We start from the raw sequence: 6,339 nt of genomic DNA, 5'->3' as shown, positions 1-6,339 counted from the left end.
TTACAATGAAGAGCTGGCCAATGTTAATTATATTTTCTCTTAAATGATCTCATCCCAGGATACCAAGTCTGAGAATGAAGACAAATACATTCCTTTTGAAAAGCTAAGAACAGATTTGACATGTCTTCATTGGAAAGGAGAAAACCTGATACTTTTGATTTTTTTCAGAGAATTTTTGGCTCTACAAAACTCAGGTTTGAGTCCAGTATACTCTTTATCTGTAACCCATTATGAAGAGGTGAAGAGAAAGGCACTGTGCTTAATACTTCCTTCTGCTTAGGAAAATCTATCCATGAGGAAGAGCCAAATAGCCATGAATTTGTTCAACTAATTGCACTTGAATATTTTCTTACTATATAGTGCAGTTTTATTAAAGAATCAAGTATTTTACTATGTTGGTGACATTTTTGGCAGCTAAAGTTGATTCTATTTTAAGTTTGTAAAGATCTGGGGACTCTTTTGGTAATAAAGGGCAGAAAATTGTTTTCCAGAGATCAACCATTGATTTGGAGAAGACGCAGGAAAAGATGAGGGTAAGGAGGAAGAGGGCAATAATAATCTGATTGAGTAAGGATGATAGATGAGTTTTGCTAGAAAACCCCTTCCCCATATGTCGCTTAAAGACAATCACGTCCCAAATCACTTTGGTTAGAACAAATCTTTAGGCAGTTCAAATCCACAGCTGTTTGTCTTACAAAAGATAGAACAAAACGCCAATTCAATCCAAGAAACTTGACTGACAGATAAGGCCAAACGTCCATGGGTCATTAAAGATACTTGTGTTTAACCAAATATAAGTATCCAGAGGTTGATGGCCGAGGTGGCCAGAGGCCTCCACATGGTTACAATAAGACAATTTATCAGCCCCAACTCAGGGCCTGAATGTCTTAATGAGCTTGGGGTCTTAATTTTATGTGGAAGCCTCTACAAGGCAAAATGTTTTAATTTGTTACTGAAGGACCTCTTCTCACAGATCAATTGTGGTTTCAGTTGCTCTATAATCATTTAATTCACTGTGAGTTTGAGAATATATTCATCAAATAACCAAGGAGAAAGTCTTAGAAGGGTTCATATGTATTTGCCAGTAATACCTGCTTAACCATGTATGGTTAACCTGTAATGTCTGCTTAACCTGGACATGTAAGCCTCAGCAGACTTCAAATAGGTTGGTATTCAAATAAAATGAATCTTGCATTGAAATAGATTAAGAAAAAGTTTTAACTCCATACCCTCTGTGATAGTGATGGAGTAGGACCTATTTGCATTTTAGGCTGAGTGTGTTATCAATTTCAGTCAAGATATTTTGTTTGCATTTTCTGGTCTCTGGGTTCAGAGAGCACCATGGTATTCATGGCATCATTAATGTGAAATAAGCATGCTGAAGTTCAAGCTTCATCCCTAATGAAGTATCTGAGAGGATTCTTTCCCTTGGTTTCCACTGAGAATCAAGAGCAAGTGAGGGTCTTAAGTTAACAAGCTAATATTTCATCCATGGATACCAGAGCGTTAATAGCTAAATATGCCAGTTGTGGGAAGAAGCACATGTGCAGCTATTTGCCCGACACAACTTCTGCTGTCATGGCCTATTAAAACCAGTTTACATGTGCATGTCGAATTTGATGAATATGTATGTGACCCTTTTCAGAGCCATCACTCATTGGGCTACGGCCCCCATGGCAGGAAAAACAGCACCTCTCATTAAACACAGCATGAGTTACAGGCATGTTATGTTAATATTTCTTCAGAACTTTAGGGGGTTTTCTTCTTGTTCTAATAAATCCTGTGAAGAAAATAATTTTAAAGTATAATTGATTAAAAAAAAAAAACGTTCTTTTTCTCATTTTCCCCTTAACTATTTTATTTGGTGTGCGAGTTTTGGAAGGCTCTTTCCTCAGGAAGTTGTAGGACAAGCTTATGAATTGTGCTTTGTATCACTCACTTGGGACTCCTGAGGCAAGCCCCCTCCTCAGCTGGAAGTTCAGCAAGGCTAAACAGGAGACCTCCCTGAGTGGAACTCGAAAACTCCTGAAAGACAGGGCTGTCTCAGAACTTTTGGAACACAATGAATCATCTGTTAACTCATAGTTCTTACCAATGCGTCTGGCATACTGTCAGTTTTCAACTAATGGTTATTACTATTAATATTATTGTCACAAAGTTTAAACAATCTTTGTTCTAAGGAGTCTAAGAGCTTTTTAAAAACATTTATTGTAGTACAGTTGATTTACAATACTATATTAATTTCTGCTGTATAGCAAAGTGATTCAGTTATACACACATGCATATATATATAATATATATTCTTTTTCATATTCTTTTCCATTATGGTTTATCACAGGATATTGAAATAGTTCTCTCTGCTATACAGTAGGACCTTGTTGTTTATTTATACTATATCTAATAGTTTGTATCTGCTAGTAAGAGCCTTTTTGATGATTCTTTTCAAAATATATAGTGAAAAATCATGAGAGCTCATATTAATTAAGTGTATATAAGCTATTAAGGCAGTAATTCCATAGATTATATTGAAACACCTAGAAGATTGAACATAGGTTCAGTGTGTTCACACAGCCTTCTGACTCCCACTTCTGATAAGGTATCACATGTTGCCCCTTCCCACCTTGCCTTATCTCCTGGCTTTCTCATGAAGTGTGGCCAACTAGGTTATAACGCATTTGACAGCAATACTCCTCCGTAGCTTAGTGCCTCACATAGATTTTAATTGGCTCCCTCAGTTTACCTTCTAATTACTGACCCAGTTCTGCCCAGAGATAGCATCAAGAGAAGAGTATTCTGAAGGGAATTTTGATGAGGCAAAGAACGTCAATTCACAGCTCACTAGAAGACATTAGACAGTATCACAAGGACTTCCTTGCCAGCCACTAGATCACAGAAGCACACAGAAGCATTGAATTAAAAATCTGGAGTTTGGGATTTAATCTTGACTCTGCTTTTGTCAAACTGGGACACCATAGACTGCAGTCATTTGGGACTCAATTTCCTCATTTGCAGTTAATTGCCAAGATGCTTAACATCTAGAGTTTTCTCCACAAAGAATTTCACTCCATTTTCAAAGACTTGGTATGTTCTGGGGGTCAGAAAAGATGATTACTTCCTTAATATTTAATCATAGGTCGACTCTGCCTGTGAAGTGCAGATGACAGGTTGGTGTAATTTCCCAAAAAATGATGACATAGCTACTCACATTCCTTTCCCTCTCTTCAGTCTTGCCATTTAAGAGTTTAGCATCTGGAGCTAAGTCCCTCAGTGTACTATCTCATGGTCAAGCCAAATCTTCAGACAATGCTGGAGACCCCTTTTGAAATTTTTCATCATGATCACAGGTCTTCAGGTTGACTCTCATAGACTGGAAAACAAACTATACGCTAAATGGGAAAGTGTATTTGCCAAAGTAATAGTAGCCAAATTTCATTGAGAAGTTACCATTGGCCAGGCTCTGTTCTACATGCTTTATATTTTTGTATTTTATTACCTTAATCTGCCAAATACATTATGAGGTCAGTGCTATTACTCTTATGCTTCCTTTACAAAGAGAGAGAATTGAGATGCAATGAGCCTTTTTAAAAATTTCCCTGAGTCCTACAGAGCTGGTAAAGGAAGAAGTGTTAGTCATTCAGTCGTGTCTGACTCTTTATGACCCCATGGACTGTAGCCTACCAGGCTCTTCGGTCCACGAAATTCTCCAGGCAAGAATACTGGAGTGGGTGGCTATTTCCTTCACCCAAAGGAAGAAGGTTGGATTCAAATTCAGGCAGTGTGGCTCCAGAATTTGATTTTCTGCCAGTATGTCCCAACTTGTGTCAAACTTTTCCTCCCAGGTGGACATCCCCTCAGGATAATAGATTTGGAGACAGATGGAGCAACATCCTCTAAAATAGAAAGCTACAAACTCTGTAATAGAAAATCACAAACTTAAATGAAAACAAATAAAAAAACAGACTTTGTTTCTCATCCAGCTCCAATTATGCTATGGGTGCCAGGTGTTATTAGCTTGGTGGACACTGGGGAAGACTGGCTAGGAATAGTAGGAATTCTCCATCTCAGTACAAGAGTCCAGTCTCTTTGTGGCTTGCCTCTCCAGCCTGAGGTAGGATCCTGAAGATACCATTGGGAGTACTTAGGTGGAAGGCTCTCTCTCAGGATCCAGGCCATCACTTTTCCATCACTTGAGAGGCCCCCAGCTGGCTAAACAGCAGACTCCATAGCCAGAGCCATCTCCACCTCTCTATATAAATCTGGCACCAGGGATGCCAACAGAATGTATTGGATAAAGTCTGTTCTGCTTTGTGCCAACCAAATGGCCCCACAGCATAAGGTTCCCAGTTTTCTTAGTCTTCTAAAACTTGGCTGAGGGAGGCAGTGGTGCCATGAAATTTGCATCGATCTTGCGCACCTGACACGTCCCATCATGATGATGGAGTGCTTCCCTCATGTCAGGAGCGCTCCAGGCTCTTGGGGAGGACAGGAAAGCTGGGTGGAGGTTGGTGGTGGGGCAAGCTAATCAAAGCCAGGAAGAAGAGTAAATCTGTAGGCATGAAGGATGGGAAATGTGGTATGGAGGGAATGGAGGGCTGGGGGCTGGGGAGCACAGTGACTTAAGATAAAAGAGCATTCCAGGGCCCCTTGTGCACTCAGGCCATCAGTCATCTCTGCTTTTCTGGGACAGCCTTTTTGTTGACCTCCAGGCCCTGGCATGCAATGTCCTTCTAACTGCCCCAGGGAAGCCGATCCGTCTCTCAGAGCTCACCATTGTGTGCATGCTTAGAGCAAGCCTGCAAGACCCCTATAGGGTCTACAGGTTGTGATGAAACGGTTTCCTTGCATTTTGCCTTAAGGCTCTTTGAATGGGGCAGGAGGTGTGGAAGACATTAGAGTTTCAGCTAAGTGTGACAAAAAAGAAGAAAAATGAATTACCACAAGGAACAGTTCCCTATCCGCCTCTTTGTTCATCTTACTTAAAAGTCTTCAACTTCATTTCAATTATCATAAAAGCATAGTGACTAAAGAGCTTGGATTCTAGAGCAGAGGGTTGAGGTTCAAATCCCAGATTAACCATTTATTGGTGTCCAAGGTTCTGAGTTTTACTGTTTCTTTATTTATAAGGATAATTAGAGGAAATATTGCATACAGTTATTTGAGGTTAAATGAGATAATGTATGTTCCATGTTTGGTGCAGTGCCAAGTGGACAGTTAGCATGCCACAAATGTTGGTTAAGGTCTGACCTTAAGGTCTTGGAGGGATTCTGACAGTTTTCAGAAGACAAACAGAAATCTTAAATCTTAAGTCTCTCAGGCATTCAGTTTTAACTATGCCATGAAAACCAGTGCCTGATGTGTTTACTTTTCAATGTCTAAGTAAGGTTATTTCCTTACCAGAGTAACTATGGGTTGGTAGAATGCCACCTTTTGAATTTTATATACTTTTTCTATAGCTCTCTTGTTGATTCATGTTTATAAGTCAAAGTTTTCCTGATTAGATCTGAACTTTTGAGAAACAAATTCCATGATCGTCCTGATTCTTTGACTCCTCAGAGATTAAATGTAATGCAGGCATTTATGATATTCCCCTTGACTGAAAGGCCTGACCTATATTCCCCTCATGTTGCTTTATGGATGGCAACTTGAACTTTACTACGTACTTGGCAATCGAAAACCAGGCCATATTCATGCAGGCAGTGAAAGTATAATAGCTATCTTTGACCGTCAACACTCTGGTCTAACCCACCATTCCAAATGTTCCTGCACTGGACTGTTTCTTTCAGCTCCTCTGGAATTTGAGAACCTCTCCCTGGATATTTTGGAATATATCACATCAAAGAGAGCATGACCAAATGGGAGTATTATCCATCACAACTGACAAGCAGAAGAGGGGAGAGGGTAATATGCAGAAACCCTAAAGGCATTAGTGACAAAGCTCCTGTCCTCCAAATTTTATTAGCAGAAGTAGAGACAAGTCCTGGCTTTTGTTGAGAAAGCCAAATCAAAATATTGAAAATGGGTTTTGAAAATGCATCATTTTACTGGATCCTTAATTCATTTATTCACTTTTCTGCCAAACATTTATTACATGCCTATTTGTGTTACACATGGTTATGTTTAATTTTTAAACTGCTTATATCTTCCAAAAATATTATATATATGTGTGTGTATATATATATATACATACATATATATATATATATATATATATATATATATATATATAAAGTTATATTTTACAGTCCTGAGCTGGTTTGCTGAATGCAAATAAATAAACAAACATATTAATCAATTAAAGTTTTCTTTGTTGTAAGGCCATGCTTAGCTCCTAAGTTCCAA

Source organism: Muntiacus reevesi, chromosome 3 (genome assembly GCF_963930625.1).
Source record: "Muntiacus reevesi chromosome 3, mMunRee1.1, whole genome shotgun sequence".
Lineage (NCBI taxonomy): Eukaryota > Metazoa > Chordata > Mammalia > Artiodactyla > Cervidae > Muntiacus > Muntiacus reevesi.
This window is presented reverse-complemented; position numbering follows the sequence as displayed.